Below are 13,365 nucleotides of genomic sequence, written 5' to 3'. Positions count from 1 at the left end.
TGGAAGGTTACTTTCTTGGGGAACAGGCATTTCCTCCCTTCTTTTCTGATGAGGAAGAACAATGCTTACCATCAGGGAAAGACACAGAAGTCAACGCTTCTGTATCCCAGCCCACTCAATGGGCTCAGGCCATGGAAGAGCTCAAAAAGGATTTTGAAAATCAAGTTAGAGAGGTGGAGGAAAAACTGGGAAGAGAAATGAGAGACATGCAAGCAAAGCATGAAAAACAAGTAAACACCCTGCTAAAGGAGACCCAAAAAAATGCTGAAGAAAATAACACCCTGAAAAATAGGCTAACTCAATTGGCAAAAGAGGTTCAAAAAACCAATGAGGAGAAGAATGCTTTCAAAAGCAGAATGAGCCAAATGGAAAAGGTGGTTCAAAAGCTCACTGAAGAAAATAGTTCTTTCAAAATTAGAATGGAACAGATGAGGCTAATGACTTTATGAGAAACCAAGAAATCACAAAACAAAATCAAAAGAATGAAAAAATGGAAGATAATGTGAAATATCTCATTGGAAAAACAACTGACCTGGAAAAGAAATCCAGGAGAGACAATTTAAAAATTATGGGCCTACCTGAAAGCCACGATCCAAAAAAGAGCCTAGACATCATCTTTCATGAAATGATCAACAAAAACTGCCCTGAGATTCTAGAACCAGAGGGCAAAATAAGTATTCAAGGAATCCACAGATCACCACCTGAAAGAGATCCAAAAAGAGAAACTCCTAGGAACATTGTGGCCCAATTCCAGAGTTCCCAGGTCAAGGAGAAAATACTGCAAGCAGCTAGAAAGAAACAATTCAAGTATTGTGGAAATACAATTAGGATAACACAAGGTCTAGCAGCTTCTACATTAAGGGATTGAAAGGGACGTGGAATACGATATTCCAGAAGTCCAAGGAACTAGGACTAAAACCAAGAATCACTTACCCAGCAGAAGTGAGTATAATACTTCAGGGGAAAAGTTGATATTTCAATGAAATAGAGGACTTTCAAGCTTTCTTGATGAAAGGACCAGAGCTGAAAAGAAAATTTGACTTTCAAACACAAGAATAAAGAGAAGCATGAAAAGGTAAACAGCAAAGAGAAGTCATAAAGGACTTATAAAAGTTGAACTGTTTACATTCCTACATGGAAAGACAATATTTGTAACTCTTGAAACTATTCAGTATCTGGGTACTGAGTGGGATTACATACACACACACACACGCACACGCACACTCACATAGAGACAGAGTGCACAGAATGAATTGAAGAGGATGGGATCGTATCTTAAAAAAATGAAATCAAGCAGTGAGAGACAAGTATATGGGAGGAGAAAGGGAGAAATGGAATGGGACAAATGATCTCTTATAAAAGAGGCAAGCAAAAGACTTATTAGAGGAGGGATAAAGGGGGGAGGTGAGAGAAAAACATGAAGTTTACTCTCATCACATTCCACTAAAGGAAGGAATAAAATGCACACTCATTTTGGTATGAAAACCTATCTTACAATACAGGAAAGTGGGGGGTAAGGGGATAAGCAGGGTGGGGGGGATGAAGGAAGGGAGGGCATGGCGAGGAGGGAGCAATTTGAGGTCGACACTCATGGGAAGGGACAGGATCAAAAGAGAGAATAGAAGTAATTGGGGGAAGGATAGGATGGAGGGAAATATAGTTAGTCTTATACAACATGACTGTAATGGAATTCATTTGCAAAACTACACAGATTTGGCCTATATTGAATTGCTTGCCTTCCAAAAGGAGGGGGTGGGGAGGGAGGGAGGAAAAGAAGTTGGAACTCAAAGTTTTAGGAACAACTGTCAAGTCCTACTTTTGCCACTAGGAAGTAAGAAATACAGGTAAAGGGGTATAGAAAGTTATTTGGCCCTACAGGACAGAGGAGAGGATAGAGACAAGGGAATAGTGGGATGATAGAGGAGAGAGTAGATTGGTGATGGGGGCAATTGGAATGCTCGGTGTTTTGGGGAGGGGACAAGGGGGGGAGAACATTTGGAACCCAAAATTTTGTGTAAATGAATGTTAAAAGTTAAATTAATAAATTTTTAAAAAAAGGTTTATAAGTATTGTTTTCCTAAAAGAAGAGGTACCAGTTGGATTTATTTCATGATTTTCTCTATCTCCATTTACCACCAGATTAATAGTGTTAGTGTTAGTATAAAGTGTTAAACGGGAGGAGTAAATAAAGGTGGAAGTCATACAAGGGATTACTGGTGATAACAGAAGCATTTAGGGTATTTGAGTGTAATGGATAGCATCGAGATGAAATTCTATACTAAAGGTACCAGAGGAGCAGGGAGAGACAGTGTAACCAGAAAAAAAGTGATGAATTAGGAAAGACCTGAGAGGTGAAATGATTGAAAGCTATGATTAGAATAGAGCAAGATTAGGGATCATAAGACAGAAAGAGAGATTGGATGATAAAAGAGTATAATCACATTAAGGAATTTCAAAAAAAAAAAAAAGGAATGCCTTGAATCACTTGTGGGTGATGACAAAATCAAGAGTAATACCAGTTACATATTTAGTCAATACTCAGTTGGGGACAGCTAGGTGGTGCAGTGGATACAGCTCCAGTGCAGGTGTCAGGAGGACCTGACTTCAAATCTCACCTCAGACACTTGACACTGACTAACTGTGTGACCTTGGGGAAGTCACTTAACCCCAATTGCCTAATCTTGGGTCATCTCCAGTCATCCTGATGAATATCTGGACCCTGGATTCAGATGACTCTGGAGAAGTGAGGTTGGTAGCCTGCACAGCCCTCCCTCACTCAAAAAAAAAAACCCAGTCATGTGCAAGTCATGTCATTATTTTGCTCATGGCATGGTCTTCTTCAGCAATGAAGGATGAACACACACAATACTCAGTTGGGTAGTACAATGTGAGAGCTGACTAATTTGACTCACCTGGAAATCATGGTGCTTGAGGGAGTAGTATTATGCCTGTTGAAGTACCCTAGTATTTAGAGGTGAGATGAGGCAGAGAAGAAAAAGTATGATTAAACAGCCCCTGAATTCCTTTAGGAAGTATGAACCCTGTCTTAGGCATGGGTAGATAGTGACTACATGAAACATGATTGGGCTATAAATTTTAATTGAATAAACCTCAAAGGAGGATGAGTTACTGACAGATGATGTATAGGAATAATATGGCAGAGGCAGTGGAAAGAGGAGGTATGGTATAGAAATGGTAGGGTGTATTGAGGTCTAACTACTACATGAGAAAGAGGGCTAGGAACTGGTGATACAAAGCTACTGAGCTTGCATTCTCTTGAATGGGGACACATATCTGTGCAAGTATATGCAACATATAGACAAAACAAATCAAGATAACTCAGGGAATAGGAAAAAAGGAGAATCTAAAAAGGCTTCAGGTCCAAGGTAGTGTTTGAGATGAGGAAGAACATTCATTTTATATTATTTGAATATTAGTTAAAGGAACTTGAGATGTTTAGTCCAGAGAATAGAAGACTTAGTGTAAGGGTGTAAAAGGGGAATGAATTTGCTTTCAAACATCTGAAGGGATGTGTTGTGGATGAGAACTGAGCCATATTTTTTGTTGGCCCCAAAAGGTAGTTTTAGGTACAATGAATAGAAATCAAAATTAGGCATTTTCAATTCAATGTCAGGAAAGTTTCCTATTTGGATTCACCAAAATATAGGGAGCTAGAAGTTATTGGCTCTCCTTTAGAAAGCTTCAAGTAGGACAAGATCAAGGAACGAATTATTTTTTCTTCTTCATTTCCTTCTCTTCCTCCTCCTCCTCTTTCTTCTTCTTCTTCTTCTTCTTCTTCTTCTTCTTCTTCTTCTTCTTCTTCTACTTCTTCTTCTTCTTCTTCTTCTTCTTCTTCTTCTTCTTCTTTTTCATTGGGTGGTTGACTACATAGCTTCAGAAAATCATTCTACTACCGAAATTTGGTGCTTTTAAAATATTTCAGAAGAAGTAAAAGAATAATATAACGATTCCATGTAAATAATGATGTGAACTGATAGTTAATATATTAGATTTGGGTATTTTTAACACCAAAAGACATATAAATACACGCAAACACACACAGATACACAAAAAGCCATTTTGTCCAATGGGATTACTTTATCATCAAGAACGCAATACCCAGATCAACTCAGGAAGGAAAAACTAGTTTAGCCTTAAGGACAACTGCTGAAATTGGTTAGACTTCAGGAATAGTTCTAGCTCAGTCCACTGAGAGGTGGAAATCCTTCCCTTGTACTTTTTAATACTTCTGTGTTTGAAACTGAATCATATATTCCATGGAGGTCGCTATTCTTTGGCAAGCAGTTTTTCCAACCAGACTTTCCTCATGGCATTATTCATGTCAGTGTTTCTAAGGGAATAGATGAAAGGGTTGAACATAGGAACAATGATGGTATAAAAGAGGGCAAACGCTTTATCTTCATTGAGACAATTGCCAGTAGGCACATAGGTGAAGATGAGGGGCACAAAGAACATGATGATTACAGTAATGTGTGATCCACAGGTGGAGAGGGCCTTTCGCCGACCCTCTGAGGACTGAGTCCTCAAGGTGGTCAGGATAATGATATCAGAAATAAGCAAGGACATGAAGGTCAAAATACACAACATCCTAGTGGTACCAATTAACACAATAACAAGCAAGAAAGTATCTGTGCAGGCCAGCTTTAACAGAGGAAACACATCACAGAAATAGTGGTCTATTTTATTGGGACCACAGAAAAGCAGCTGAACAGCAATCAATACTTGCATGATTGAATGAAGAAATGCCCCCATTATTAGCTGAGAGGAGGATGAATTGGAATGAATAAAAACTTGATTCTGGGAGACATTTACAATAGTCCATATGTGAGGTGATTAGACCTTGAATCAAGGTGGCATCTGCTTGAGTAAAGAGAAGAGGAGAAACGTGGAAGATGTTGGAAAGGTAGAAATAGCAAGGCTTGATATCAGATTTTATATGCACGATAGATGAAAAGTGAAGGATGACACCAAGATTGTGAACCTAAGTGACTAGAAGGACGGTAGTAACACTAAAAAATTATAGGAAATTTGTGAGTAAGAGATAGTTTGGGGAGAAAACAATGAGTTCTGTTTCAAAAATATTGACTTTTAGGTTCCTTTAGGATATCCAGGTTAAGATTTCCAGAATTACATGACTGTAATTAAGGAGAGATACTCTGGATGGATATAGAGATACAGCAGGAAAGTGATAATTACATTCATGAGGTTGGAGTGGATGAAGAGAGAGCACAATGAAGAGACCAAAAAAAGGTCCTTGCGGTACCCCACAAGTCAGTGGTGTGAGATGGATTGGAATAAAAAAAAAGAAAAGTTTTCTGATATATATTACCTCACATCCATCAAATTGCTGAAGATGAAAAAAGGTGGGAAAATTCAATTTTGGAGAGTTGAAGGAAGACAGCATATTATTCCAGGGTTGGTAGAAATGTGATTAAGTACAGTTATTCTGGAAAATAAGTCAATAATATAGAAATAAATTTCTTACATTGTCCATCTCCTTTGACTAAAAGTTACTACTACTATGCTTTATACTGGAAGAAGCATAAAGAAGGAGATAATAATCATCTGTACAGGAAATGGAAATAATGATAATATTTGCAGTTTAACAAAATGAAAAAAAATTAATGACGTAAGTTTGACAAACTTGAAGAAACTCATGAAGAACAAAGATTGTCTTATTTATTTCTATATGACCCCTTTGAACCACTTGCCATTAAGGAAATGCAGAAAAGACAGAAGAAGGAAAGAAGGAAGGAAGGAAGGAAAGACAGAAAGAAAGAAAGAAAGAGAAAGAAAGAAAGAAAGAAAGAAAGAAAGAAAGAAAGAAAGAAAGAAAGAAAGAAAGAAAGAAAGAGAAAGAAAGAAAGAAAGAAAGAAAGAAAGAAAGAAAGAAAGAAAGAAAGAAAGAAAGAAAGAAAGAAAGAAAGAAAGAAAGAAAGAAAGAAAGAAAGAAAGAAAGAAAGAAAGAAAGAAAGAAAGAAAGAAAGAAAGAAAGAAAGAAAGAAAGAAGGGTTTGGACTTAGGAAATTTCAAAGAGCTTTCAGTTGTAATAGGTTCCTCCTTTAAACACACATCCTACCTATATGCTTTGACCCAGCAATAAAACTACTTGGTCTATTTCCAAAGACGATTAGGGAAAAAGGGAAAAGTATCTTTCTTCATATTTTCTTTATAGTTAATTTCAGAATTTATAAGTCAAAATAACTTCTTGCTCAAATTCGTTCTTAAAAACAATATTGCTCTTACTGTATACAATGTTTTCTTGTTTCTGCTCATTTCAGTCTTCATTATTTCATGCAACTTTTTCCATGATTTTTTTCCCTAAAATCACTGAGCTCATCATTTCTTATAGCACAGGAATATTCCATCACAATTATATACCACAACTAGTTCAGCCATTCCTCAATTGATGGGCATACCTGTAGTTACCCATTATTTTCCACCACAAAGAGAGCTGCTATAAACATTTTAGAACATACAGCTTCTTTTCCTTTTTCCCTTTGATGTTCTCCTGTGTAAGAAGTGCATACACCTGAGTGATATCATGGGAAAGCAATGATTACTGCAGCATAAAATGGGAAGTCATGAACAGGATTTACTATGCATTGTTGAGATGTTTATATTGATAAGACCAGAGATAACACTGAAAAAAGAATAAAGATTACAATATGTTAAAACATTTTTTAAAAGACTGCCATCTCTGCAATTGCAAAGAATGTACCTTCTACTTCTATAGCATAATGATGTATCTCATTACATCATATTTAAATTCAAAAAATGTTCCAACTGCTCAAAACCCCTAAGAGGTAGGTAGTTTAAAGATCATTCTTATTTCTAGATAGACAAACTGGAATGTGGAGAATTAAAGGGATATTCTGAAATATTCACAGCTAAAAAGTGGAGCAATTTGCTCGTGAGCACAGGTCTTCTGCCTCCAAATGTTATGTTATGCCCCTTATGCTACTTTATCTCATGTCATTTATGAAATACCTTGGAGATGATTTTTTTAATTTTTCAAATGTGGAAATGTATTGGTTCATTATTTAGAATCCCAGGATTGGGCACCAAATAAATAATTACCAAAGAGCCACTAGATTTAATCAGTGATCAAAGAAAACAAATTTTGAAACAGTTGTTCCTTTCAATGAACCACAAAAAGTACAGGTCTCCTTGAGTACTGATTTAAAAGACATTTGAAATCACTTACTAATCAGTTTCTGAAACTCAAACTCATGTAAAAGTAAGATAATTTATGATGAATCACAGGAAACAGCTTATTTAAAACTATGATTATTCAATAATAAAAAAAGCTTAAAAATATTTCTACTCATGAGCCACAAATATATTGAGCTGACATATTTGGAAAACTCTGAGAAACATTTGAGTTCATTCCAAAATGTCCATTTGAAGTGCTATTGCATGAAGCTATGGGGACAATGTGTGCATGCTCAGAGGACTCAGGTTTAAACCTCATTTCTCTGAAACAATGATGAAATATGCATGTGACTGACATAGTGGAAGAGAAATGTAGTCATTCATTACTGCACAGTGGGCTCTATTTCACCGCCATAATCCCACTAATGGATATTTTTCCCTTGGAATGTATAGTGTAATTTTGGCAGAAGATAACTGAAACTTCTCCGGGTCACACATAATGAGCTTCTCAGCGAATTGTTGCCTCTTAGGGAGCCATAAAAATGAGAAGAAATAAAGAATCTGTATCAACATGACCATCCTCTTAACAAACTCTCAGGGAAACAGATTGAGTCTTCGAAAAAGCTGTCTCTACAACCCTCAAAGCAGTTGGTATCCAGGGAAGCTTCCTACAGAGACTATGTTTAAAGAACATTTTTTTTGCAATAAGATGTTATAGAGACCAATATTCTCTTTTCATCAGCTAACTAGCAACTCATCTTTTATTGTATAGAATTTATATAAATGTGTAATTTTACACTATGCAATAAAATGGAGTGATCATGTCAGCTGAAATTGTCCATGAGGGCTCTCTTTAAGCTTAGAGAAGCAGTATGGTACTGGGCATAATATATTGATTAAGGAGTCAAAGAATCTGGATTTAAATCTGTCACTGCTACTCCTGGTATTATTACTCAAAATCATTCATCCTCTCAGGGAGTCAGATTTCTCATCTGAAAATGGATATGGTAAGACTATATGATCTCTATGTTTCTTTACAGCTCTAAATCTATTATATTATATTTCTTATTTTATTAGTCTCTCATTTTGTGTGAGAAGAAAGTTGAGCTTCATTGTAGCACAAAAGATTGAGAGCTTGTTTCCCTTTTAGGAAACCATGAGTTAAGTCTCCTGACATCTATTGGTTTACTGTGACACTAAACAAAGGCACTTACCTCTCAGGGATCAAAACAGATCTCTGTTGCAAGAAGTAGCACATTTACTAATCAGACTTGATTAGTCTACTTCCTCAAATCTACTTCCTCACTCCCGCACTCCAATAATAGAATTCATTTATATGAAAGATCTCTTTTCCTCAGTTGCCTCCTTGTAAATATTACAGTTGCTTGTATAATGGAAAAAAATTCACCATTAAAACATTCTGGAATAAATTACAATAAATTTATTGTATAATAAATAAATTACAACATTTTTATAACAGTGATTACTGAAAATTCTTTCTACAATGCACAATGCCATCACAAACATAAATTTATTTGCATTCAATTGTTGGGAACAAAAATGAGACTTAATTTACATTTATTGATATAGCATAATCACTTTTCTACTTATCTTCTCTCAGATGCCTCACTCTTTTTGTTTCTAATTGTGTCTGTCAACTTCCAATAAAATCACGTTGCCTTTCTTCATTTCATACATTTTAGCCATTTGGGATTATAGCTTGCTTTTATTACTTATAATGTGGGAAATAAGATGTTCTACAAATTTCTTCAGCTAACTCAGACAGACTCTAACAGCCTCAGTGTTATAAAAATCATAAACTTTAGAAATTAAAGAGACCTTAGAAGTATTTCATCCAACCACATTATTTTGCAGGTGAGATGTGAGGTCTAAGGAAGTGAAATGAATTTCCCAAGGTCACTCTCATATTAACTAACAGAGCAATGATTTACATCCAGTATCTGTGACTCAGAATTAAGAACACTTTCTACTGCACAAAGTTTTCAATTGGTCAGGGAAAATGTTTAAAAAATTGCAAGAATTATAAAATACTGAATACAAGTAGCCTTTTCCCCATCATTTTTACCTCTTAAGTAAAAAAAAGTGATAAATTGTGACCAGTCTCATAAGTATCCAGGACAGATTCTCATGAATTTTTTGTCCTAGACCCAGTTCTTCCATGAACTAGCTGTGTGACCTTGTCCATGTTGCTTTCTTTATTTGTATCTCAGTAACTTGATCTGTAAAATAGTCTGAAAAAAAAACACTGGAAAATACTCTGCATATGATCAAAGAGAAAGCTAGAAAATATGAATCTATTCCAAAAACCTCACATCTTTTGCATGCCTCAGCTCTGTTGGATTGCTGGAAATATTTTTTTTTCCATTTTATACCATGAGGAGAGGCAAATTGTAAAACTTCATAGAACACTGGACCCAGAGACAGAAAACACTGAGATGAGGCCTCACCTCTGCCACTTTTCAGTTATGTGTTCTTCTGCAATCCAGTTAGCTTCTTTAACTCTTGGCTTCTTCATTTGTGACATGCAGAAAGTAGGATCTGAAGTATCATCTTTCAGAAGTCTTGTGTAATGATCCTCAAATTAAATAATGAACAGAAAGGTTTCTGTTTGGAAACTCTAAATGTAATTGTTTGCTAAATTGACAAAGAAAATTACTTCACCATGTTAACAAGACATATGAAAAAGAAAGGGACTTAGGAAGCCCAGCCTATCCTCAGAGCATTACATAGAAAAATAAACTTGCAGATAAATTAATACTTGACCTATATTCTGAGGTATTCAACACTAAGTAATATAATTGAACAAAATGGAAAAAGGTAGAAAGCTCTGATAATTCTAAGACACGAATTGATTCTCCTTCATTTCTTCCCCAAGTATAATGCCATCAGACGTTTCTTATCCCTTGTTCTCTATAAAATTAACATGATTTCATAGGCTGCTTCTAGCTGAGCTCTTCTGTGTTTAATAGTATCTCCAAGCTGAGACTATGCTCTTAGGTCCTTAATCTGACATCCTAGGTTTCAATATTAATATTGCCCCCAGTGTTATCCTTCCGTTGTTGTAAGTCCTAAGGTTCTTTCAAGTAGTAAAAGTTTATGTCATGTAGTAGCATATTATAATTTGCTAAATACACTGTCTTTGTGATCATCTAGAAAATTGTACTGAATTGATTAAAGAGGTATATTTATAGTCAGTAGAGAGATTTTCAGACTAATCCCTGAGGAATTTCCTTGCTGTCTTGTATGAAATAAGTGGCATATAGTCATGAACAGACTATTTTTATAGAACTACTATGTAATTTCTATTATATTAAGAGCATAAACATGAAGCAAAATGATATAGAAGATAAAAGAAAGGAATGCTTTCTCTGTTAGAAAATTAGAAGCAGGTTTCAAGGAGGAAGTAGTCTCAGAGATGAACCTCTCATTACAGGTAGGAATTTCATTTTGTTCAGGTAAGCTCCATGCTCAGCTTATTATTTGTATGTGTAAGGGAGTCAGGAAGGAGATGACAAGGAATTCTCAAACATTTAGAAATAGATTGTGAGAAGAACCTGTAGCATTTTGTTTGTAACTTATTTGCCTATTCCTAGCTAAATTGGAGTAAAGTGTAAAAAAGTCATCATAGAGAAACTACTCTATCTCTCGGGAAATCTGGTTTCATTCTAATACATCAAATAGTTCAGGTGTTTCAGTCTTGTCTGATTCTTCCTGATCCCATTTTTTTTTCTTGGCAAAGATTCTAATGCTGTTTGCCAGTTCTTTCTTCAGCTCTACAGAAGAGGCAAATAGAGTAAGTATTTTATCCAGAGTCATGCAGACATTAAGTGTCTGAGGCCAGACTTGAAATCTGTTCTTTCTGATTCTAAGACTGGTACTCTATTCAAGGCACCACCTAGTAGTACTAAGGCACCCCACATGTATAGTAGTAAAGAAAAATATATTAAATCAGTTGAAATCACATTCTCATTGGATTTTTAATTGAATTAATCCAGAGATCATTGTAAGGGCAAGCGAAGTAGGATCTTTTGCTGTTTTTACTTTAGTATAATCAAGAAGTAGAACGCATTTGATTGAATCTTGCCTTTATCAATTAAGAGTCTTTACTAGGAGTAAGTACAGACAAAAGTCCAGGAGAAAAGTAGAGAGTTTCTTTAACTAGAAGAAGTATATGTATTTGTGTTGATGATGTGATTAAAGATCTTCCCCATCCAATAATGGACCTACCCATTAAGGGAAATTTGATTAGGTAAGATTTATAAGAAGGGCCACACCTTTTGTTAATGAGACACTGGTGTTCAAGGGTGGCCCTAAAAAGGTATAAATATTCTGAGGGTGAGGATTTACTTTGGGGCTTAGTTTTTGGAAGAAGGTTTGTGTGCCAAATGACACTCTGGGAAGCTGCCAAGCAGCTATGTCCCTTTCCCCCACCCCTCAAACTTTCCCCTGAACTAACTGAATGATACGTGCGCTTGAATAGAATGATCGTTAATCCCTCAAAAGTTCCCTTTCCTTTTATGAATGCAGATTTAAGAACCTGTGATAGCAAGTCCCCATGTATATGTTTGGGTGCTTCTTGATACAATCATTTATTTGAATCTCTTCATGTTACAGTTAAATAAATTTATGAGTAAGGAGATGAAATAACTCATCCAGGAGAATTCTTCATCTTTGTTCCACCTGTTGATTTTCTGGCCTCCCTTCACCATTCAGTTCAAATATTCCCTTCAGCGCTAAGCTTTTTCTGGTCCTCATTCCTACTAGTGCCTTTCCTCTGGGATTATATTCTACTTATCCTGTATATATCTTGTATTTGCATTGTTATTTACCTGCTGTCCTCCTCATTTCATTATGAAGTTCTTGAGGGGAGGGATCATTTTTTTGGTCTTCCTTTGTATGCTTAGCATAATGCCTGATATATATTAAGTACACAGCAATTACTTATTGACCTCAGGACAAGCTAAATGACCAATTCAAATCTTCTGGATACAAATGGAGAAAATAATGATATTAAAAGAGAAATATGGAAAGGGAGTGATTAGTTTGCCAGGCAAGTGGACAATACAACTCAAAAATAATTCTAACTTTTCTCTTCTTTGCAGAAGGAGGTGGAGAGAAATCAAATATCTATCTCTATAAAAATAACTATGTGTATAAACATCTAATTATTTAACTCTATGTGGACAAATGTATCATATATGCCAGAGGGTCAATACAGACCTGAAAACCTTGGATACATGTAAAAAGTAGGTGCTAAAGTATTTACGTTTGTCCCTTATTAAAACAACAATAACAACAAAACAAAAGTAATGAAAAAAACAAGGCTATTTTTTGTTTATATTTTCCCATTAAAAAAAATCAGATCCTTGCAACTTTGGATTACTGCTTACACAAATACGAAGAGCAAATATAGATACCTGTATTATACCAAGAGAGCAGTTAATTAAAGCCAAAGGCTTTTTCCTCCACTAGAAGGAGGGGGTCTTATGAATGGTGACTCTATTTCATTTGAATCATAGTGAGTACTGGTGCCAGGAAGATAATCATTGTCCCAATAAAGATGAGTCCAGGGAACTGAAAACATGCATTATATATCACGGATTCCATGCCAAATATATCAAGTAAGGAGCCTTCTAGGAATGTTTTCTTGAGTAAGCTTTGAATTTAAAAGCAGTTATTGGATGATACAGCTGCACTCTCAAAACTTTTTAAACTGAACTGCAAACATGGACTATTAAAAAAAATAAAGAGAAATAATTCTGTTTCAAGAAAAACTATACCATCGTTAATAACAAAGTACTGTGGTGAAGGCCAAAAATACATTGAAAATTAATATTTAGAGGAAAATATTTATCTCTGAACCATTTTATCACTTAAAAAACGAAGAGTTCCCTGAATTTGTCTACACACACACACACACACACACACACACACACACACAGAGTTATTTAAATTTACCATTCTAAACTTTCTTCCTCATTTGACCCCTCCCTCACCCATTGAGGTTAAAAAAAATATGACACATTATTCATTTGGATTCGTGTAAAACATTTTCATATTAAACATGTGTATTGCCCAGGCAATATTCACAGAACTGAAGACAATTATGAATGCTGGTGCAGTTCTGAATTGCAAAGTATAAAAGACCCTCAGTATAAAAAGTGTAAC

General features: G+C 35.5%; 1 pseudogene; it reads right to left on the bottom strand.

Moving 5' to 3' along the window:
* Window positions 1-4,287: 4,287 nt before the first annotated feature.
* Window positions 4,288-13,365, bottom strand: part of LOC140516782 (olfactory receptor 5W2-like) — a 197,441-nt pseudogene continuing 188,363 nt past the window's right edge.

Source organism: Notamacropus eugenii, chromosome Y, assembly GCF_028372415.1.
Source record: "Notamacropus eugenii isolate mMacEug1 chromosome Y, mMacEug1.pri_v2, whole genome shotgun sequence".
NCBI classification, from domain to species: domain Eukaryota; kingdom Metazoa; phylum Chordata; class Mammalia; order Diprotodontia; family Macropodidae; genus Notamacropus; species Notamacropus eugenii.
Note: the sequence above shows the minus strand (reverse complement) of the source record. Positions and strands in the feature narration are given on the sequence as shown.